Source organism: Equus asinus, chromosome 2 (genome assembly GCF_041296235.1).
Source record: "Equus asinus isolate D_3611 breed Donkey chromosome 2, EquAss-T2T_v2, whole genome shotgun sequence".
NCBI lineage: Eukaryota > Metazoa > Chordata > Mammalia > Perissodactyla > Equidae > Equus > Equus asinus.
The window spans coordinates 181,582,705-181,607,019 of NC_091791.1; the positions used below are offsets into that span (position 1 = coordinate 181,582,705).

At 38.1% G+C, this 24,315-nt stretch overlaps 1 protein-coding gene across 13 annotated transcripts in view; it reads left to right on the forward strand.

The window, feature by feature from the left end:
* Positions 1 to 6,481: 6,481 nt before the first annotated feature.
* The window catches only part of MIPOL1 (mirror-image polydactyly 1), a 303,533-nt gene continuing 285,699 nt past the window's right edge, over positions 6,482 to 24,315 (forward strand). For 5 of the 13 annotated variants that reach the window (XM_070504278.1, XM_070504270.1, XM_070504269.1 and 2 more), the window contains exons 1-2: positions 6,554 to 6,758; positions 9,239 to 9,340. The gene's annotated coding sequence lies outside the window, so the exon portion shown is untranslated. Of the gene's footprint in view, positions 6,759 to 9,238; positions 9,341 to 24,315 lie in introns of all 13 variants that reach the window. The other 8 variants (XM_044765526.2, XM_070504267.1, XM_070504268.1 and 5 more) reach the window with 5 other exon arrangements.

Consider the following 24,315-nt stretch of genomic DNA (forward strand, 5'->3'; position numbering starts at 1 on the left):
TTGTTTTGAAGCCCAACATATCTTGGAGAATGTTCCACGTATGCTTGAGAAGAATGTGTATTCTGCTACTATTGGGTTTAGCGTTCTTTTTATGTCTGTTAGGTCAAACTGATCTATAGTGTTGTTCTTTTGTTTCTTTATTGATCCTCTCTTGTTGTTCTATCCATAATTGAAAGTTGGATATTAAAGTCTCCTATTATTGTATTACAATCTATTTCTTCCTTAGTTCTGTTAATGTTTACTTCATATATCTTTGGTAGCTTTAATGCTAGGTTCATCATATTTATAATTGTTATATCTTGCTGGTAAATTGAGCCTTTTATCATTATATAAAGTCCTTCTTTGTCTCTTGTGACAGATTTTGTCTTAAAGTCTCTTTTGTTTGATGTAAGTATGGCTATCTGCTCTCTTTAGGTTCCTGTTTGCATAGAATATCCTTTCCCATCCTTTCACTTTTAGCCTATGTGTTTCCTTAAATCTAAAGTGAGTCTTTTGTAGGCAGCATATAGCTGGACCTTGTTTTCTCATCCATTCAGCCAATCCATGTATTTCAATTGGGGTATTTAATGCATTTACATTTAAAGTAATTACTGGTAGGGAAGGACTTACTATTGCCATTTTGTTAATTTCTTCCTATATATCTTGTAGCTTTTTTCCCCATCCTTTCCTTTGTTGTTGCCATTTTTTGTGTTTCACTGATTTTTATAGTGACATGTTTTGATTCCCTTCTCATTTCCTATTGTGTATTCTCTATATATTTTCTTTGTGGTTACTATTGCAATTACATAAAGCATCTTAAAGCTATAATAATCTATTTTAACCTATTAACAACTTAAGTTCAATCACATATGAAAACTCTATTCCTTTACATCTCTGTCCACCCTTTATGCTACTGATGACACAAATTACTTCTTCTTGTATTGAATATCCATTAACATAGATTTGTAATTAATGTTTATGCTTGTGTTTTTTTAAATTCTATACCACATTTGAAACTAATTTATGCACCTACATTACAATAGTACAGGATTCTATATTTGTCTACATATTTACTTTTACCAGGGAGCTTTATATTTTCATAGGGTTTTATGTTCCTGTTTATCATACTTTCTCTTCAACTTGATGAGTTCCTGCTAGCACTTCTTGTAGAACAAGTCTAGTGGTGATGAAATACTTCAGCTTTTATTTATCTGGGAAAGTCTTAATTTCTCCTTTCTTACTGAAGGACAGTTTTACAGAATATAGTGCTCTTAATCAGCAGTTTTTTCTTTCACTACTTTGAATATCATTCCACTCCCTTCTAGCCTACAAGGTTTCGGTTGAGAAATCTGGTGATAATCTAATAGGAGCTCCTTTGTACATGACAAGTTGCTTTTCTCTTGCTGCTTTTAAGATTCTCTCTTTCTGACTTTTGATAGATTATGATGCATCTTCGTGTAGGGCTCTACATTTATTCTAGGTGAGTTCTTTGAGCCTCTTGAGTTTGTACGTCCACTTCTCTTCTTGGGTTTGGTGAGTTTGCAGTCATTATTTCTTGAAATAGGCTCTCTGCTCCTCTCTCTTTTTCTTCTCCTTCTTGGACTCTCATAATCTGTATGTTTTTCCATGTGATGTCCCTTAGCCTCTTCATTTTTTTTTTTTCATTCTTTTTCCTTTTCGCTCCTCTGCCTCAGTAATTTTGAAAGTCCTGTCTTCAAGTTTACTGATTCTTTCTTCTCTCTGGTCAAGTCTGATGTTTAGTTCCTCTAGTGAATTTTTCAATTCAGTTATTGTATTCTTCAGTTTCAGGATTTCTGTTTGGGTCTTCTTCATAGTTTCTATCTCTTTGCTAATGTTGTCATTTGTTAACGCATTGTTTCCCTGATTTTGTTAGTTGTTTATCTGTGTTCTCTTTTAATTCATTAAGCATCCATATGATGGTTATTTTGAATTCTTTGGTAATTCATATATCTCCATTTCTTTAGGGTAGGTATCAGGGGACTTAATATGTTCTCTTCAATGGGCCAGGTTTCCCTCTTTCTTTGTATGTCTTATCTTCTGTTGGGACTTCAGCATTTGAAAAATCAGCTACCTCTCCCACTTTTTGTGGTCTGGTTTTGTATAGTGAGGACTTTCTCCAATGAGTCCAGCTAAAGATTCTGAACACCTCTTAAGCCTTATCTAGGGATGTGACCTCTTTGGGCTTGTGCCTGTAATCTAACAAGTGAACAGGCTTGCCAGTTTCTACCCAGGATCTCCCCCTGGCATCTGTAGGCAACACTGCAGCTGCTGTGGTCCTGTAGTAAGAAGTGTCCTGTCGTGGTCCTACAGGACATCCTGCAGTGGTACTGGACCCCCACCTTGTTGTCTGTGGGTAGTGTGGACTCTGGTGCACATTGATGGCCTTTGTTCTCAGCAGCAAAGGGGCCACCTGTTCCCATCAGTGCTTAGATTCAGGGAAGACAGAAACCAGTCCCTCAGGAAAACCCCTGAAAAGTCAGAACATTGGACACATATTCCACTTCTTTCTCTTCCCAGGGAGAAGTTGGGATTTGAGGGTTTCCTCCTAATCACATCATGCTGGGGAGTGGGTCACTTGCAAGCGAGTGCCTTGAATTTTCCTACTGGGCTTTGATGCAGCTGGTGTCACACTTGGCTTGGGTACAAGTGCAAGTAAGTAGTGCAAGAACTATTTAACTGGTTTCCGGATTTCTCACAAAAACAATTGGTCCATATATTGTTGTTAAATTTGTGTCTCCATGGGAGAAGGAGGGTACAGGGCTGCCTATTCTGCCATCTTGCTGATGTCACTCTGGATTGGAATCCTGTTAAATGAATTTATATTTGTTTTATTGTGTAGATTATGGTCTGTCTTGGTAAGTATTCCATGCAGATATGAAAAGAATTTGTATTCTGTTCTTGATAGGTGGAGTGTTCTATAAATGTCAATTAGGTAATTCAGTCGATACTGTTGTTCAAGTCTTATATATCCCTACTAATTTTCTGTTTGCTTGTTCCATCAATTATTGAGAGTTGAGTTTGAAATCTCTGACTATACTTTTATATTAATTGTGGATTTCTCTCTGCAATTGTAACACATTTTGCTTTATGTATTTTGAAGTTCTGCTATTAGATGCATAAGAAATAGAATAGTGGAGGACAGAGGAATGGACACTGAGATCAGGAGAGAACTGAGCTTGATTTTTAAGAAAATTACATATATGATAACTGAAAATGAATCATGAAAGTATACAGATTGAGAAGGAAGAAATAAAATGTCTTTGTCCACAGATCACGATTGTTTATAACAAAAATCCAAAAAAAAAAAAAATCAACAAGAAAACCTCCTTCTGGAATTAATAAGTGATTATAGCAAAGTTGCAGGAGACAAGGTTAATGTACAAAGTCAACTACTTCCCTATATACCAGCAATGAACCACTGGAATCTGAAATTAAAAATACAATACCATTTACATTAGACCCGTGCCCCCAAAATACTTAGGGATAACTCTAACTAAATATGGACAAGAGCTATATGAGGAAAACTACAAAACTCTGATGAAAAATATCAAAGAAGATGTCAATAAATGGAGAGACATTGCATGTATATGGAAAAGAAGCCTCAATATTGTCAAGATATCAATTCTTCCCAACTTGATCTATAGATTCAATGCACTCCCAATCAAAATCAAAGCAAGGTTTTATTTTGATGATATTGATATACTGATTCTAAAGTTTATACGGAGAGGCAAAAGACCAAATAGCCAACACAATGTTGAAGGAGAAGAACAAAGTCAGAGGACTGACACTACCCAACTTTAAGACTTATTATAAAGCTATAATAATCAAGACAGTGTGGTACTGGTGAAAGGAGAGCTAAACAGAATAAAAGCCCAGATACAGACCCCACACAAATATAGTCAAGTTATCTTTGACAAAGGAGTAAAGGCAATTCAATGGAGAAAGCACAGTCTTTTCATCAGATGGTGCTATAATAACTGGACATCCACATGCAAAAAATAAATCTAGGCACTTACTGTACACCATACACAAAAATTAACTCAAAATGGATCACAGACCTAAACGTAAAATGCAACAAGATTAATCTGCTATAAAATAACATAGGGGAAAATCTAGGTGACTCTAGATTTGGTGATGACTTTTTAGATGCATCAAAAGTACAATCCATGAAGGAAAAAATTGCGAAGTTCGACTTGATTAATACTAAAAATTTCTGCTCTTTTAAAGACACTATTAAGAAAATGAAAAGACTAGCCACAGACTTGGAGACAATAACTGCAAAACACATATCCAATAAAGGATATGCATCCCCAAAATACCAAGAAATCTTAAAACTTAATAATAAGAACACAAACAACCCAATTACGGACCAAAAGTAAAAAATAGGCAAAGATCTGAACAGACGTCATATCAATGAAGATATACAGAGGCAAATAAGCATATGAAAAGATGCTCAACATCATATATCACCAGGGAATTGCAAATTAAAACAAGACACCCCTTAGAATAAAAATCTCTGTTTATATATAGATCTTGTTGTTTCTGTTTCTCTGGAGAACCCCAACTAATACACATGGCATTCTCAGCTACTTATATGCATAACTTTTCTTCATTACTTTATTTCTAGAACTAATTGGAGTGGCAGGCACATTGTGCGAGGCTAACACTATATGTAGACATGAGAGTATTCACCATCTTACATTCTTTTGCTCCCTGTAATGAAAAGGGGTTCATTTTCTTTTCCCTCTCATTCTTTATCCGTATTTCTGTCAAAGCCCAACTTATATGAGGGATGAGGGCATAGACTACATTTTTGATAATTCGCTTAAGAGGAAAGAAAGCTCTAACCCGTCTCTTTCACTTCTTGTAGACTAGCAACTGTTAGCAGGACAGAGAAGGAAGAAATGTGTGTGTGAGTGATGGTGGTGGTGGATGGGGGCTGGAAAAAAATCAGCTGTTGTGGTCTGAAAATTTCTGGTAAAGGGCATTAAAGAAATACTTCAGGAAAGGTGGAAGAAGGACTAGGGAGAAAAAGCCTAATGTTTGAGCTTGTTGAGTAAAAAAGGTGGAAGAAAAAAAACAGGTTACTGAAAGGAAAGAAAACACAGGTTTTCTCTTTACCCTGGAGACTCTCAGCACCCAGATAATGAGCTTTAAACAACTAGAGTTAATGTATGTCTATCCACAGGAAAATAGTATAATGACTTTCTCCAAATTTAACCTATGAATTTATTATTTGGTTTGAATTATCTCAATGTAGTGGTCACCATCCCCCCTTATGTCCTGCTATTCCTTCGATAAGAAAAGCAATTTTCCCTCCTTTCTTTTACACAGAATTTGAGTTGGCTCTAAACCTTTCCAAAATCATTCTTCCTGATTGGATTGCCCTTCCCCTACTCTGACAAAACTATTCCACTCTTCTTTTTGTCTCATATATTTTTATGGTACCTCCTGTCCATAAATATCTGCTTCAGATCTTGACTGAAGAAAAAATGCACTTCAAAGCTGAATCTGTAACAAACCTCTTCAGAGCACTGCCCGTTTACAGTAATAATAATTTTGTAACTATTATAATCTATTTTGTTCCAACTAACTGACATCCAATTTTTTCATGTCTTTTTTTTCACTCTTTTTTTCACTTACTAAATGTAAGTTCATTAACTTTAACCATCAACTTGGGGAACTGTCAACAGTTCATATTATGCCTAATCTCTGGGAACGTGTAAAAAAAACCGTTATTATTGCTTATTATCCAACACCCAGAACAGTACCTGGCACATAGCATGTGCTCAATAAATATTTGGTGTCTGAAGGAGTTAACGTGACACTTATAAAAGCAATGCTGATCTGTGGAACAAGGACATCACAGTTAACTATGCCAGTCCTTTCTTGTTTCAACACGGAGGCGCACGAATTGAGGACTTAATTTTTTTTTTGTTTAATTCTGGAACGTTCAACATTGTGTCTTAAAGAATCCATATAGGAAAGATCCCGATCTCTTCCTAGTACTTAAGTCAAAAAGGTCACCGCCTCCAAGTTTCAGTCTGAAACCCTCGCTCTTGGGCCAGAAGCTAGGCATTGCTTTCTGTTCATCCAGCTGGAGCGCAACGTCAGCCCCTCCCGTGCAACCATCACTTCGCAACACGCCCCGCTGTCCTCTCCCCCGGGTCGCATCCCCCCTGTGCCTCTCACCCCAAACCACACAACACAGGAAACCACCATTCCGCCAGCTCCGCGGGGACTCGACGACGCTAACCCTGAGCCACAAGACGCGTTGCTAACCGCGCGTTTTCCCTCCTCTAAGCAGACTGGGTCTCGTCCGGACCGTATTTTGCTCTCGGAGCACGCGCCCTTCCTCTCGGATGAGCGCTCCGCCCTGCCAGAGCCGCCCGGTTAGTCAAGGACCGCCTTCCTTCTTCTCCAAACTCCTGCTACGACTTCCAACTCGCTCGCGCGCCCCAGACCCCGCCCCGCGGCCCGAGCGGCGCGGCAGGCGCATGCCCCGTGCGCGCCGCCTGCCCCGTGCCGCGCCCGCCCCGCCTCCGCTCCCCGTGGGCCCCGTGCGCCGCGTGCGGCTGGCTCCCGCCCCGCTGCGCACGTCTGCTCGTTGGCGGACGCGCGCGCCTGGCGGGGTGAGCCCGAGCCCCGGAGGCCCCGAGCGAGCGGCGATTGGCTGACGTGGTGGCTGCGCGTGGGGCCTGAGAAACTCGGGGCAAGCGCGCAGAGTCGGGTCCCGGGGCGGGGCCGGCGCATCGCAGGTAAACGGGTGGGTGGGAGGCTCGGGCGCCCGCGGAAAAGCGGGGGTGGGCTTACCCCGGCCCGGAGTTTCCGGCCGCAGCCTCCCAGGAGAGGGAGGAGGAGAAGGGGCTGGTGCAGGGCCGCGCGGACTCTGCGCCCCGGGAATACTGGCCCCGCGCGGCCGGGAGTGATGGGGCGCAGTCGAAGGTCAGCGTCGTGGGGTTGTCAGGTCCTCTTTCTGGCCATGATTTGGGCATCTTGCCCTGTTTCCTACTGCAAGAGTTCAGTAGCTGGACATTATTCAAGGGTGTGGGGTTTTGTTTGTTTTTCCCTTAAGTCTCGGTGAGTTAGAGGATTCAGGTCCTGGCTCAACCTGTGATTGACTCCCTGCCCTTGAGGGTCACTTAGCGTCTTGTATTTCAGTTCTCACATGTGTAAGTTTCGGCGGCACGCTGAGCCATGCTGTAGAAAAACACGCTTAGAATTCTTTTGGTTCACTATGTCTTGGGCCGCAGATTTTCTAACTAGAAGTTGCCACCCCCCCGACAGTACTTATGAAGTACTTTAAGCTCCATGGATGGAAGGAACTGGATAAACACAAGATAGCAGCGTTATTAGGATGGTGGAAAGAGACAACTTTCCACAAGAACAGGCTTTTTGAAAAGCTCCTTTGAACGTTTTATGCAGATTAAATCACAGTGGTAGTAGTCAAAGCTAAGCCTAAACAAAACTCCAGTTCTAGGAGGGTTTTTTTTTTTCCCCAGGTAACTTTAACATACTCTCACAAGTTAGTGGCTTTTCGGAGTTTCTCCTTGGGATCGAGTGTGGAACTAAGCTAAAATGACAGTTATATGATCATTTGGGTATCCTATGCAAGTGTATACCAAGAATATAAATTAAAACAAAGGTGACTTTTCTATATAAGGTAATAGGAATTAAGATAGCTCATTGGTGAGAGGTAATGATGGCAAATTAAAAAAGTGAATGGGAGATATACACGATTTTCCTTCAAAGGCAAAGTGTTTATAGAAATCCTTTTAGTATGTTAGTTTTTAAAGTAGACATACAGAAAAGCCTGTCAATCATAAGTGTACAGCTCAGTGAATTTTCACAAAATGTGCATACCCATGTATCCGGTCCCTAGATCAAGAAAGAGCATTATTTGCATCCCAGAAGTCCCATTTTGTGCTCCCTTTCCAGAGGTAACCACTTCTCGATTTCTAACATGATCTGAATTTACCTATTATTGATTTTATATAAATGGAATCAGACAGTATGTAGTTCTGTGTGTCTCATGTTTGCTTAATACTGTGTTTGTGAAGTTTATATGACTTATGTAGCAGTAGTTTGTACTCACACTGCATAGTAATGATCTGGTTTGGGCTATTACCAATAGGGCTTCTGTGAACATTTTTGTAAGTATTTTGGTGAAGATGTGTGCACATTTCTGTTGGATGTATATCTGCTAGTGAAATGGCTATATTATAGGATATGCAGATTGGTATTTCTGGTATACAGTACCAAAACGTTTTTCAAATTAGTTGTGTCACTTAACACTCTTGTTAGCAGTGTTTTAGAATTCTGGCTCCTCCAAAGACTTGCAACACTTACCCTTGTCTTTTTCATTTTAGCCATTCTGGTGGGTATATGGTGATAGCACATTGAGTTTTTCCCCTAATTTCCTGAATAACTAAGGATATTTAACACCTCTTCATCTGTTTATTAGCCATTTGGGTGGACTCTATAGCAGGGGTCACCATATTTTCTGTAAAGGGCCAGATAGTAAACATAGGCATTCCTTGCGTTGTAGGTTTTCGGTTGACACAGTGCTGTGTGAAGGCGAGAGTGTCTGCGTTTTAGGCTTTGCAGGCCGTGTACAGTCTCTGTTGTGCAGTCCTCCCTCAGTGTCCAGGCATTGGTTCCAGGACCCCTGCGGATTCCAAAATCTGCGGATGCTCAAGTCCCATGTGTAAAATAGCATAATAATTGCATATAACCTACATGCATGCTCCCATATACTTTAGATCATCCTAGATTACTTATAATACCTAATACAATATAAATATTATGTAAATAGTTGTTATACTGTGTTTTTTAGGGAATAATGATGAGAAAAAAAGTCTGTACGTGTTCAGTACAGATGCGACTGTTGTAGGCCTTTCCACTGGGTGTTGGTTGAATCTGCCGAAAGGGAACCACAGATAACAGAGGGCCGACTGTATTTTCTTCCTTCCTTTCCTTCTTTCCTTCCTTCTTTCCTCCTCTCTCCTTCCTTTCTTTTGTTCGTTCTTTTTTCATAGTTTGCTAACCCCTGCTATCTTGAAAAATGACTGTTCAAAAATGACCATTCAATCTTTTGCCCATTGGTGGTGGTGAAGTCATTAACTGACATGGGCTATCTGGAGAAGTATAAATACATAGTGGTATTAAGTAGAGTGTGCTCTAGTGTTTTGGGTTTAAATTTCAAATCTCTAAACCCACTTTCTTTGCTTTTTACCAGTTTTACCTCAAGACTAGTTGGAGACCTGTTTGAGACTTCTCGGAACTGTCCTTCTTGTTCCTGCTTTCTCCCATCCCTTTAAAGCTGAGGAACAAGAGAGAGGTAAGAAGTGAGAAAAGAAAAGAGGGATGAGTATCCAGACAGTTCTGGATACTTTGAGTAAAAAAGTATAAAGAAGCATAAAATATTTTTTGCAATACTTTGAAATGGATATTGTCTTTTGAGCTGTTCCATCTTAGGATGGCTTGATTGAAATTTATATCTACCTGATAGAGTATACTCCTAATGTTGGAAATAAAGTTTGGGCTGTCGCTTCGGCCATGAACCTCAACTGTGGCACCCGTGCCCAGGATGTCAGTCCTCTCTTCCTTGTATGCCCCATTGGGCTCTCCGGTTCGTTTACTCTTACTTTGGGCCCCCTGCCTTTTGCTCAGTACCATCAAAAACTTTCCTTGAATATTTTTTCAGCCTATGTTAACATTTTTAGCTAAAACTTTCTTATTTTTAGGTGGTTTATAGAAGTGAATTTAGGTATATATTTAGATATATATTGCTAATGAGAGGCTTGGGGTATGGATAATTGAGTTTTTTTTTCAGTCTTACTTGATTGTTATGCAAGATAAACCACTAGGCCCAACTTCCACCACCAACCCACTGCTCTCCCCAAGTCTTTCCTATATAGAAATTTCAGATACAGTTATGCATTTATATACGTGTATATATACATATATTTTGAGTAATACAAATACATTCCTACTTTGTAGTTCCCACACAAAACAATTGTACTCATATACAGTGTTTTCTCTGCTCTTCTTGAATCAAAGTTGGAGTCATTACAAATTATTAAGGCTGGTAAAGGGTATGTGCTGGTGGAGGGGATTCTCTGACAGGTGCCCCCCCCGCCCCCCCGCCTTGGCTCCTGATCTCATACAGTAGCCAATAGGGTATCTAGGTAGTACAAATGTCTAATGGTACCACCTCCTGACTGATGTTTCTGTATTAATAAGGATCTATCTGTCAGTCCGGTTGTCGTCATTAGCTTCCTACAGTACCTACTCCCCTGGACAGTGCCTGCATCACATTGCTATTGTTGAGGTCTGGAACTCTGTTTTGCAGGATTCCAGTGGCGACAAACATTGTCTTTTCTGTTGCAGTTTGTATTTTTAGATACTTCATTGAGGTTATATTTAATCTGATTTGCTTCGTTTAAGGTGGCTGTGTTTCTCTGCTGTGATCTATGATCTGTTGCTTTTGTTCTTTACTTCCAGCACATGATCTTATCACTAATATGTTCAGATACCTGGGACTGGGGATGGGCTGAGGCTAGCTCACTTTCTTATAAGCACCTGCCGCCTACAGAGATAACTGGAGGGTTGATGGGAGAAAAAGAGATAATGCACAACATTAATCAACTCCTGCTGCTATTGTTAGCACTGTATTATTATTCTCTTTCTTTTGAGTTTGTTGGACTTTAAGACTACTTTAAAGAGAGGATAGGGCTGTTTTAGGGCATTGACTGCAAAGGCAGTGCGCTATAGTGCGAAGAGCGCTGGGCGTAAGAGCAGAATGGTTGCAGCTCACTGCCTGTTTGTGTTAACCTTCCTGGGACTCGACTTTGTTTTGCAAAATGAGGCATTTTGACCAAGTATCTGTAATCTTTGGTAATCTTTTCCAAAAGATACAGTAGAGAAGGACAGAATTTAGAATTTAAATGACTCTAGAGGTCATTTAGGCTACCCTCTCAGTTTTTTCAGTGAAAACTGAGAATTTGAGATTGTATTTAGTCAGCTAGTTACTAGAATCCAGTTCTCCTGACTTTTATTCCAGTGACTTTCCGTTATGCTCTTTGTGATAGGAACCCTCTAAGGTACCCCTGGGATTCACACTCTTGTGTAATCCTTCCCCTTTGGGGAGACTAAACCTGGAGGCTGACTTCTGGTAGCACATGGCAGAAGTGGTGGGATGTCGCTTCTGAGATTAAGTCACCAAAGACTACGGCTTCCTTTTTGCTGCCCTCTCTTGCTTGCTCCTTTGATAAAGCCAGCTGCTATGTTATGAGCTGACCTATAGAAAGACCCACCTGTCAAGGAATTGAGGGTGGCCCTTGGCCAACAGCCTGCAAAGAACTAAGGTCACAGTCCACTAACCCGCTAGGATCTGAATCCTGCCAACAACCACTGAGTGAAGTTGGAAGATCTGGTCCCAGGTAACCTGGAGATAACTGTAGTCCTGGCTGACACCTCGATTACAACCTCGGGGGAGCCCCTGAGCCAGAGGGCCTGGCTAAGCATCACCTGATTCCTAACCCTCAGAAACTGGGATAACAGGCATGTGTTGTTTTAAGCTGCTAAGTTTTGGGGTCACTTGTTGGGCAGCAATAGATGACTAATAAACTGCTCTTATTAATTTCAGAAAATTTTTAAGAAAAGAAGTAGTCCATTGTAGTTTTTGTGAACATAACTTTGTTCTGTTTTTATCATCTTAAATATATTTGAGAATATGTTATTTTTACTTTTTGAAAAATAAAATAACCATTTATCTATAAATTCTGTATTTCTTTTGACTGTAACTTAATCGCTAGGTATTTGTTTTCTCTCAAAACTGGCAACATAAAGAGATGATTACTTTGATGTTGAGTTTGGTTTGGGTTTCATTAAAATGGATGACCAATGGAACAAATTTACCCTAGAACTGCTTTTGGCAGTTGGCATGAGTTTGGCATGATATCAGGTATTGTCTGTATTGAAGGATTGAAGGCTTTTTTTGGTGAGGAAGATTGGCCCTGAGGTAACATCTGTTGTCAATCTTCCTCTTTTTTTTTTTTTTTTCTCCTCAAATCCCCAGTACATAGTTGTAAGTCATTCTAGTTCTTGTATGTGGGATGCTGCCACAGCATAGACCGACTAGTGGTGCATAGGTCTGCGCCCAGGGATCTGAAACAGTGAACCTGAGCTGCCGAAGCAGAGCGCATGAACCCAACCACTCAGCCACGAGGCCAGCCCCCCTGAAGGCATTTTTAATTAGATTTTATTCTGTTTGGGATGTATATAGCCTGGTAGTCCACTCTTTTTTATCCATAGATCTGCATTAGGGTGATTTGATTATATATAAATATTATTTTGAGAATTGCCTTTCGTATCCTTGGATTTATGGGTTTTGGAAGCTACTAGAATACAACAGGGATCATTATACTAGAACCCTTAATCCTGAATCTTGTTTTATTTTCTCTTGAAGCATACCACCTTCCCATCTTCATAGTTTTATTTTGAGGATTTTGCTGCTGTGGAACAAGTTTTGAAAAACTATAAAAACAAATAAGTACGTAGATAAATGACATAGATCAGTTAACTTTTTAATAACTTTATTGTGAAATGTAACACACGTAAAGTATATAACGTATATGTAAACAGTTTAATGGATGATAAAAAATTAACACCCATATAGCTACCATCAAAATATTTTGAATTGAATAATCATTGAAACCTGTAAGTACTTGCTTTGTATTTGGTTGTTTTTTTAAAAAAAAAATGTGTGAGTGTGAGTGTGTGCAATGTGAATTCTACAGTTGATGGGTACAATGTGTGTCTATGAGGTGAAGTTTGTTAATGCTGTTATTAAAATCTCTTTCCTTACTGATTTGCGTGTGTGTGTGCTTGATTGACCTTTACTGACAGTTTACTGTGTGTTAAATCTCTCTCCGTAATTCTGGATTCTGTTTCTCCCTAGTAGAAGTCAATTTTTGATTTATTTTGAGGTCATGTTATTAGAAGTGTATAATTTTACAGTTGGTCTGTCTTTCTATGAATTGAACCATTTTGCCCATTAAGAAGTGTCCCTTTTTATCTTTAGTAATGCTTTTTGTTTTAAAGTCTAGTCTGTTTTTTTAAACTTTCTATTTTGAAATAATTTTTCTTACCCAAAAGTTGCAAAAATAGTACAGGGAGTTCCTGTAAAACCTTCACGTCTAATGTTAACACAACGCATGATCATAGTACAGTTATCAAAACTAAGAAATTAATGTTGTTGCAATACTGTTCACTAAGCTATACACTTTATCAGACATCACTAGTTTTTTCACTAATGTTCATTTTCTGTTCTGGGACCCAGTCCAGGTCTCAAGTTGTATTTAGTTATGTTTCCTGAGTCTTCTGCAATCTGTGACCTCTTTCTGATTTCGGTATAGCTGTGTCAGTCTTCTTTTGGTTAATGTGTGCATCATAGAACTAGAGTTTTAAACTGGGACATCATTGTCTTTCAATTGGAGTGTTTGGTAATTGGATCATTTCATCCATTCCTATTTTGTATTATTTCACTTTTTATTTTGGAAATTGCATCTACTTTACCATTCTTATAGTGGTTACCGTAGAGGCTGCATGCGTCCTGGAATGTATCCTTTCAGACCTTTCTTTATGCATTTCCTTACATGTGTATATGTATCCAGACATATCCTTTTGGTTTGTTTGCTTTTTAATTTTTTTTTCCTCCTTCTTCTCCTCAAAGCCCTTTCAGTACATAGTTGTACGTTGTGGTTGTGGTCCTTCTGGTTGTGCCATGTGGGATGCTGCCTCAGCATGCACCTGGGATCCAAACCCGCAAAACCCTGGGCTGCCAAAGCAGAACGTGTGAACTTAACCACTCGGCCATGGGGCTGGCCCCTAATTTTCTTAATATAACAGAAGTTATACTTTACAATTTTAAAACTACCCCTTCTAATTCAATTTTTTTTTTCCTTTTGGTGAGGAAAATTGGCCCTGAGCTAACATCCGTTGCCAATCTGCCTGTTTTTGCTTGAAGAAGATTGTCCCTGAGCTAATATCTGTGCCAGTCTTCCTCTATTTTGTATGTGGGATGCCGCCATAGCATGGCTTGATGACTAGTGTGTAGGTCTGTGCCCAGGATCCGAACCTGCAAACCTTGGGCCACCAAAGCAGAGCAGGCATGCTTAATCACTAGCCCACCAGGGCAGTCCCTTAATATTTTATTCATCTTCTGATGTCAGTATATGTCTGCGTAGTGTTTAAAGTGTGTATGTACCATAGTTTGTTTAATTTTTTAATTACTAATTTAAATACTATAAACAGCACTGCAATTGATATTCCTGTTTGTGTATGTTTGCACCCTTTGCTAGAGCACAGATTTCTAGAAGTAGAATTGTGGAATCTGAGTTTGCACATTGAAAACTTTAACGTACATTGTGGGGCATTCTTGTTATTTTTTAATGGCATAGTTTTTACAAAAACGATATGTGCTCGTTATAAACTCTTTCAGGCAACATAAATAAAGAAAAAGATGACAGCAAAACATTATCCTAAATTCTCTAACCCCAACCATTAAAAACTGCGTGTCCAGCATTCTGTTTCTGTTCCTAAGAATGCTCAAGATTAAGGGAAAAAAAGCCTACACGTAGGCAAATGGTTGTGAAATTTCACAACACTAAGAATGAAAAAATATCCTGAAAGGTTTCGAGAGAGAAAACAGAAATAGGCTTCTTAAAAAGAGAAAAGAATTGAATATGCCAGCATCAGCATCAGTCTTCTTAACCAGCCATATTAGCTGCTGATTAGAACACAGCGTCACAATGATTTCAGTTTTGAAGGGTATTGAAAAGCATATCCAGTTTTCAACCCCAAAACTCAAGGCTGGTCAACAGTCAATGAAGTATATATATTATATAGCCAGTCCTGCTTACTTTTGATTAGTATTTGCGTTATTTGTTCACTGTGCTCTATAATCCTAAATACAATATAAATAAATACATAAATAATATATATAAATAAAATAAAATAGAGTTAGGAAAGGGTAATTTGTAGCATATTTTCATTTTGTGTTGACAGGGTTCAGAACACGCTACCCCATAGTATGGCACCTTGGCATGATGAATATTTTAAACTGAAGGAATTTGAGAAACAGCAGGTGCAGGCTGGACCCTCTGACCTCCCCCTGCTCCCCTGGAGCAGGTCCTAAGAGCTTCATGTGAGAGGTGCCCTCCTTCTACTGAAAGGAGCATCCTCATCTCCAAAGATGGAAGGATGCTGCCAGAAGGCCCAGCCAGGGATCCAAAGAGGATGAAGTTTTTCCTTCCCTACAATGTGCATTTTGTTATTTATGTATTTATTTATTGTAAATAATGTTTTGATTTTAGGAAGTAACGTCTTATCAAGTATGACCTCAGATCATGTAATTTTATGTTAAGGTACAAGGATATAAGTATTCATCACGTAATTAGAAAAATTTTTGGAATTTGAATGGTAATTTCTTACAGATCCTGTTTGCAGTTGGGTGTTGAAATGCTATTTTGCGTTAAGTCTCAACCATATACGTATAAACTGAAGAAAATTTAAACGTTTATATTCGTTCTTTTTAATAAAGTGTTTTCTGAAGTATGACAGACCTCTTTTTTAAGCAGCATGTCTGGAAACTAATTAGTACTGTATTACTTTTATTATCTTTTAAATTTAATGTGAATTGAAGCCATTTCCTTAATTTATGTCAAACAGCTTATTGCCAGCATGGGAGCTGCAGATAGTGTGTGATGTAGCTTATGCTGTCCCAAAGTAGAACATTTTATTCAGTGGCATGAGCTGGCACAGTGGGCAAGATTATTCTAATTCATTTGGGTAAGTGAACTGTAACTTAGGAGGTTCGTACACAAAAACTCACTGAGTTTCTTTGTGATTCTTTACTGGTAAGAAACTTGGGTTAGGATTTCAGCGGCTTAATTCCTATTGCCTTTATTTCATGCAGGTGATTAATTTTCAGCTTAGTTTAAATTAAAATCTACCTGCACATCTTTAAAATGCCTATATTTTTGTTTGTTACCATTTTAGAATTAAAAACTCCTTTAAAATATTTCCTTAGATGATTAGTAACTGGTTGGTTCTGGAAGCTCATGTTTGGTCTACATATAAATATACGTGAAAAATTAAAGAAAATGATTATTATCTTCACAAAGTCTTTTGGAATAGTTTTTCTTCTAAAATATATTCTTAATTTTACTAATTACTTTGAAAAACAAAAGATTGTATTATTTGCCTATCAGTGGATAAAAATTTAGACTTCTGTTCAACATTGCCACATTTGATGTTAATGAGATTCTAAAAAGCTGCCAGACATGTTTCCTCTAGTGCTGTTCATCATATGATCTTGCCATCCAGTGGAATATTAAACAACCGTTGAAGTGATTTGAATAAAAATGCATGTGATATAATATTGTGAAAAAATCAAATATGTGTAGACATTGATTACACACATATAAATCTGGAAAACAGAAATGATGAAGGGAACGCACTAAGATTTTAAGAGTATTTTATATTTTGGTGGTTATGTGAGGGGTGATCTTTTTTGCTTCTTTCTACTTTTGTTTTAGTGTATTCCGGACTATTTTCTATAGGATATGGTCATTTGGTCAGAGCTTTGAATTTGTATCTAATATTTTTGTCTGTTGTCTGTGATTTCTACAAAATCAAGAATTCAGCATCATTTGTCCTTAATATTGGGTCACCTCTGACTTTTCCCAGTGATTATAGTTAGAGTGTAACCATTGTTTTTGTTCTAAGGAATATGATTTTTAAGCCCTTTGAAATCTTCTAAATGAGTTGTCAAAAGATTGAAAAGTAAGTATTTAGAAAAATGTTTCTTGTTGTTTTTCAGAAGTTTTAAAAATTGTCAGTTACTTTCTGAGATCCCCTGGCTGTGTCACCTCCCGGGCCTTCCCTTTCCCAGCTCTCACGGGGACTTCCCTTTCACTCCGTCCCTGTGCCTGTTGTGCCTTTCCCACTGAATTTAGACTGTTTCCAGTGTCTCCTCAGGGTCCAAGTGTTCTGAAGGTTCCAAGGCTTTGATGCTCCAGCGCCTTCCCTGAGACCTGACCAAGACCTCTGCGCTCTCATGGCTTCCTGGGAGCGTCCCTGCTGCCTTAGGGATGCTCCTGGCGCTCAGAGAGCAAGCGCTTTGCTCCAGTTGTTTCCGTCTCCTTCTTCTTGCGCAGTTTCTGAGGTCATGCGGATCTCATGCTTGTTGGTGTTGTGTTTTGGTACCTACTTTTGTGGTAGATGTTTTGTTTATGGGTTTGGTTTTGCTATCCTGGTCACTCGCTTTATCTGTATGGAGATATTTGGGGAGATTCAAAAATTATGCTACTTCTACTAGAGTCTTCTTGGAATCCTCCTGGCTTTTTAAGAGTCAGTTATTCAATTTAAAGGCTTGTCCTTTTTGAAGGTATGCTCTGCTAAAATGTTCTTTATTTCAAGATCATAGAAGATAGTTGCTTCAATTTTTTTAAGTCCTTACTGTATAAAATGAAAACCTAGCAGCGATTTTTGTTTTGGAAATTTTATTTGTCTAATCTGAAATTTTAGTGACCATTAACCCCTTGATATCCCCCTGATATATGATTTGCCAGAGGCTACAGAGTTAATAACTGGAAGCACCTTGTCCAAATATTCACTTTATGATTCCACAGTAGTCAGCCTGAACTAGTTGTAGGGAGTACCTGAGTGAGAGGGAGCTCTGTTCAGAAGGTGTTTTACATTTCAGCTAACACATGGCTGTGCTGGGTTAGGACTCTCTTCTGGGTGGTATGAGAAATAACCCCTCCAGGGGCCGGCCCGCTGGCGCAGCGGTCAATTGCACACAGTCCGCTTCGGCGGTCCAGGGTTTGCCAGTTCAAATCCCGGGTGTGGACGTGGCACAGCTTGGCACGCCATGCTGTGATAGGCATCCCACATTTAAAGTAGAGGAAGATGGGCATGGCTGTTAGCTCAGGGCCAGTCTTCCTCAGCAAAAAGAGGAGGATTGGCAGCAGATGTTAGCTCAGGGCTGATCTTCCTCAAAAAAAAAAAAAAAAAACAGAAATAACCCCTCCAGCGGGAGTGGAGATAGGCCTCTTGTCAGGCTTCTGATCATCGAGACTTCAGTTTCTTTCCAGTTGGTTCATGACTGTCATCCGTCTTCTATTGTAAATTTGTTCCATAAGAGAAGCTGAAAATGTCTCTGAACATAGTAGGTGGTGTGAGAGCTGGAAACTCACGAGGCGTGTGTCTTAGTCTCCTGTTGCTGCTGTAATCGCTGTAACTGATCACTGCAAATTTAGTGACGTCACACAAGTTCAGGATCTTACAGTTCTGCAGGTCAGAAATCTGAAATGGGTCCCCCTGGACCAAAGTGGAGATGTGAGTAGGGCTGTGTTCCTCTGTCCAGTCTAAGGGAGGCTCTGTTTTCTTGCCTTTTAATGCTGCCAGAAGGTGCCCACCATTCAAATCTGATGGTGAATTTCTCCAAGGACGTGACCAGTTTACACTTTATAGTCTCTTCATGTGTTCAGTTCTCTGAATTTATTCAATGTAGTTAATTTCGTTTTCAGGTGTATTTATATGTAGACCAGTTTTGTTAAGTTTACTGTGAAATTAATTAAAAGGGCGGAAGCATAAGCTCTGGCAACGTCTGTTTCTCCACTAGATGGAGCTATATGCCAGTGTTATTGCTTCGTCGCATACCAGGGCATGTGTCTGGTGAGATAATCCTAAAGTTAAATTAAGTAACCCAGATACTAATACAGTTAAATAAGTGGCTTATTGGTTATATAACCACATGTAAAATATAATTTTATTCCTTATGTATAAAAATATGTCCCGGTCACCTGTGAGGAATGTCTATAGTTGGTTTCTTTCATAGGGTTGCTAAGTTTCTGTTGGTCTATCCTTCTACTTTGTCAGTACCCTATGGCCAAAAATGTAAAAAGATTTTCTATATATAGTTGAGATTATCTTAAATGACTTCCACTTAATGATTTGCCAGAATAACTAAAGTTGTGCATTCCCTTTGGTGTAAATAGAATGACTGATACCTGTGGTATGCATAATGCTCAGGCTAGTGGATTGATCCCTTGTAGATGCTTCTGCACCTCCTAGTTCAGTTGATTTATATACTTACCAAGCGTCACTTGTGTTTGTCCCAAAACCTCTTTATTTTAGTTGTATCAGTGATCATAATTAATTTAAATTAAATCTAAAGAAGCTAATGGAAATATTACAAAAAGTGTTTTTCCCATGAAAACTAAGGTGAATTTTTTGGATCACTCAGTCAGGGTGAATTGCTAAAAAAGTTACTGTCAAATTAGGTGAGTGAGAAAGCTGTGAAAATAACTAGATTTTGCACTTTTTTATGGAGCAGGAAGTGCTTAGAATTCCATAAGTTCTGTACAAAAAATGTTTTTATTTTACGGTGTGATTGCAAATGTGCCAGTTTCACATTTTGGTTCTTATCACTGAGAAATAACTCTCCAAGAAATTTTATTTGAAAGTGGTGAATGTCCTGGGTGAAACATTTTAAAGTTAGAGAATTTACTTAAGTTCTTAGTAGTTTTAAAATTCGTTTCTCTCTTAGTGTTACTGTCTTGCTATAGCTTTACGTGCTTAACTGATTATTATTTAGAGAACATCTAAATAAAATAAAAAAGGTATTTACATAGAAGAAAATGAAACTGTGCTACTTTATCAAAGGCTCCAGATATACAGTTTAGCAAATCACAGAGCTTTTTTAGTCTTGATTTTGAGTAAATGTAATAATTTTGAGTTTTATATTATTCCAGATTTTTTGATTTGTTGCTGAATTGTTTTTAGCCAAAAGATTTGGAATTTGATCCCTAGGTTCTCTGGTCTCTTCATGTTTAACTAGCAGGACAGGCAGTTTTGGTTCAGTAGTGAGTTCTCTAACAGGAGTTTCTCCTTCCCCACCGTAGTCCTAGGAGAGCAACTTCATTACTTAAAAAAAAAAAAAAAGAAAAAAAGTGAGATTTCTTTTTCTACTTTTATGAAAACAGCACTGCAGTAGGAGTCAGAAGGTCTAGGTTTTAGTCCTAAAATCTAGGACCCAGAACAATAAGTACTTGCTGAATAAATTAATGAATGAATAGCTTTGCTACTTAGTAGTTGTGAGATTATAACCTGGTAAATTAACCTCTCTTAGAGTCTTATCTATAAAATGAGCTTTTATTAATTCAAAACACATTTCTTGAGTGTTACCAGTCAAGCACAACAATGAGAAATATGAGCCACCGGCCTTCAGAGTGCTTAACTGGGAGGAACAGATAAGTAAATGGTTAATACGCACTGTGACAAGCGCTCTGATGGCGGTGTGTTCACATAGAGACAGTGGGCAGCCCCTCTAAACCTGTAAACATTGGTCAAGCATTTCTTAGTGGGAGTAGGGAGACACTGATTTTATGATCCTAAAATTATTATACAGAAACATTAAATGACTAATTTTCTTTCCATTAGTTGAAGGAAAAAAACATTTCTGAAAAAGATTTTGCAAAACATTTTTCAGTTTTCTATAGTTCTTTGTTTCACTTCTGAACTATATGAGTTTCTTGGGAAGCATATTTATGAGTTTCAAAATTAGATAATACTGTAAGTCATCAGAAAAAGGCCATGGATTGTTTTCTGAATTTTAACTGAGTGCAACTACATGTGTAGTAGATATTTTTGAGGAATGTTTAAAAATTTCCAATTAAATAGAAAGTAACGTATGGAAGCCTTGGTTAACTGGCCCTGTCCTTCTAATTTATTCCACTGCTGTTTCAGTGACCCTCATAGATGCCTTTACCCACCCACTCTGCCCCTGAATCTTGATTGACTTGCCTGCATTCAGTTTGAACAGAACTGACACTTTATAATTTTGAATTTTCCAGTCCGTGGCCATGGTAAATATCGCCATTTCTTTAGGTTTTCTTTTATGTCTCTTAATAAAGTTGTATTATTTTCTCCCCAGGGGGTTTTACAGTGTTGTAGTGGCAAAGATCTTAAGTGTACATGTTGAAAGAAGTGTGAATAGGCAAGATTCTTGATTCGTTCCAGTATCAAGGGAACAGTTTTTAATGTTTCACCATTCTTAGAGGATTTTGCTTATCAGATTATTGTATTTTTAGAATGCTAGGAATTTTTATTTATTTATTTACTTTTTTATTTGGTTGAGGCAGGTTCAATCTTAGCTAACATCTGTTGCCACTCTTCCTCTTTTTTTTTTGCTGCACAAAGATTAGCCCTGAGATAACACCTGTGCCAGTCTTCCTCTATTTTGTGTGTGGGTTCCCACCACAGCATGGCTTGATAAGTGGTGTAGGTCCCTGCGCAGGATCTGAACCCATGAACTGGCCACCAGACGTAACCACTATGCCATGGGGCTGGCCCTTAAAATTTTTTTTTAAAGATGTACATATTAAATTTTATCAGATACTTCATCTTTATCTATAGATTTTTGCATATCCTTTGATTTCTTTTTCTTTAATGTTAGTTAGTATTAATATTTTAAAAATATTGAATAAATCCATAATGGGATAAGCGCAGCTTAGACACGGTACATTATTACTTTTCCTATATTGCCGATTTCTGTTTGGTAATATTTTTGTTTATGATTTTTATATCTGTGTTCGTTAATGAGATACACCTCTTTTGTTTCTTACACTATTCTTCTGTGGATTTGGTATCCCAACTTTTCCTATCCTCATAAAGATTTTGCTGTTATCTTCTACTCTTTGGACATTTTTAAGTAAGATTGGAATAATTCCAAATAAGTTTGAAATAATAATAATTTTTGGAATATGCCACTTCCCAGGAATAGTTTCCATTCCTGATTAATTTCTTTGAAAGTTATAGGATTACTCAAGCTTTCTGTATCTACTGAGTCAATCTTGGTAAGTTATTTTTCTCTTGAAATTTGTCTATCGCATCTAAATTTTCAAATATATTGCCATTAACATGTTAATAATCTCTTATTATTCTTGATATTGTTTATCTGTGTATTCTCTCTTCTCTTCTTGATTAGTTTTACAGAGTTTGTCGGCTTTTTAGCCTATTCAAAGAACCAACTTTTGGCTTTATTGATCTTCTCAGTGGTATATTTATTTCCTATTTAATTAGTTTATGCTCTCCATTTTTTTCTGCTGATCTCTTTGGGCTTATTTTGCTTTGGTTCTGATTTCTTTTGGTGGATGCTTAGCTCAGTAATTTTCAGTCTCCTTTCCTAATATATATATTTAAGGATATAAATTTACCTCAGTAGTGTTTTAGCTTCATCTCACAAGTTTTGCTCTGTGGAATTTGTTATTGTAGAGTTCAAAGTATTTTCTGTCATTATGATTTTTTTCATTGACTTATTTCTTAATTTCTAAACATATGGGAACTTTATTAATTTCTCAAAATATGGGAATTTAATTTCTGAGCATAGGATTTTCCTTTTTTTAAATCAGTTTTTAACTTCTCATTGTGGTTAGAGAAGGTGCTCTGTCAAGTTTTGATTTATTTATTTATTTTTATTGTAACATTGGTTTATAAAATTATATAAATTTCAGATATACATCATTATATTTGAATTTCTGAGTAGATTACATCATGTTCACCATGCAAAGACTAATCACAATCCACCACCACGCCCATGTGCCTAATTATCCCTTTCATCCTCCTCCCTCCCCCCTTCCCCTGTGGTAACCACCAATCCAGTCTGTCTCTGTGTGTGTTTGTCATTGTTTTTATCTTCTACTTATGAGTGAGCGCATACAGTATTTGACTTTCTCCTTCTTACTTATTTTGCCTAGCTTAATACCCTCAAGATCTATCCATGTTGTCAGCAATGGCCAGATTTTATCCTTTTTTATGGCTGAGAAGTGTTCCATTGTGCATATATACCACGTCTTCTTTATCCATTCATCCCTTGATGGGGACCTTGGTTCCTGACAATTCTTGACTATTGTGGATAATGCTGCACTGAACATAGGGGTGCATATAACTTTACACATTTGTGTTTTCATGCTCTTTGGATAAATACCCAGCAGTGGGATAGCTGGATCGTATAGTAGTTCTATTCTTAATTTTTTGAGGAATCTCTGTACTGTTTGCCAGAGTGGCTGCACTTGTTTGCACTCTCACCAGCACTCTATGAGAGTTCCCTTCTCTCCACATCCTCTCCAACACTTGTTATTTCCTGTCTTGTTAGTTATAGCCATTCTGATGGGAGTGATGTGGTATCTCCTTGTAGTTTTGATTTGCATTTCTCTGATAATTAGTGATGTTGGACATCTTTTCATGTGTCTGTTGCCTATCTGTATTTGTTCTTTAGAGAAATGTGTGTTTAGATCTTTTGCCCATTTTTTAATTGGGTTGTTAGGTTTTCTTGTTGTTAAGATGTATGAATTCTTTATATATTTTAGATATTAACCCCTTATCAGATATATAGTTTGCAAATATCTTCTCCTAGCTGCTGGGTTGTCTTTTTGTCTTGTTGATGGTTTCCTTTGCTGTGCAGAAGCTTTTTAGTTTGATGTAGTCCCATTTGTTTATTTTACCTATTGTTTCTCTTCCCGGGTCAGACATGGTACTTGAAAATATGCTGCTGAGACTGATGTCGAAGAGTGTACTGCCTATGTTTTCTTGTAGATGTTCATGGTTTCAGGTCTTACATTCAAGTCTTTAATCCATTTTGAGTGAATTTTTGTGTATGGTGTAAGATAATTGTCTACTTTCATTCTTTTGCATGTGGCTGTCCAGTTTTCCCAGCACCATTTATTGAAGAGACTTTCCTTACTCCATTGTATGTTCTTATCTCCCTTGTCAAAAATTAGTTGTCCATACATATGTGGTTTTATTTCTGGGCCCTGGATTCTGGTCCATTGATCTGCGTGTCTGCTTTTGTGCCAGTACCGTGCTGTTTTGGTTACTATGGCTTTGTAGTATATTTTGAAATCAGGGAGTGTGATACCTCCAGCTTCATTCTTTTTTCTCAGGAATCCTTTGGCTATTCGTGGTCTTTTGTTGTTCCATATAAATTTTAGGATTCTTTGTTCTATCTCTGTGAAAAATGTCATTGGAACTTTGATAGAGATTGCATTGAATCTATAGTGTGGACATTTTAATGATGTTAATTCTTCCAATCTGAGAGCACAGAATAGCTTTCCATTTCTTTGTGTCTTCCTCAATTTCTTCCAACAATGTTTTATAGTTTTCAGTGTACAGGTCTTTCACCTCTTTGGTTAAGTTTGTTCCTGGGTATTTTATTCTTTTTGTCATAAATGCAGTTACAAATGG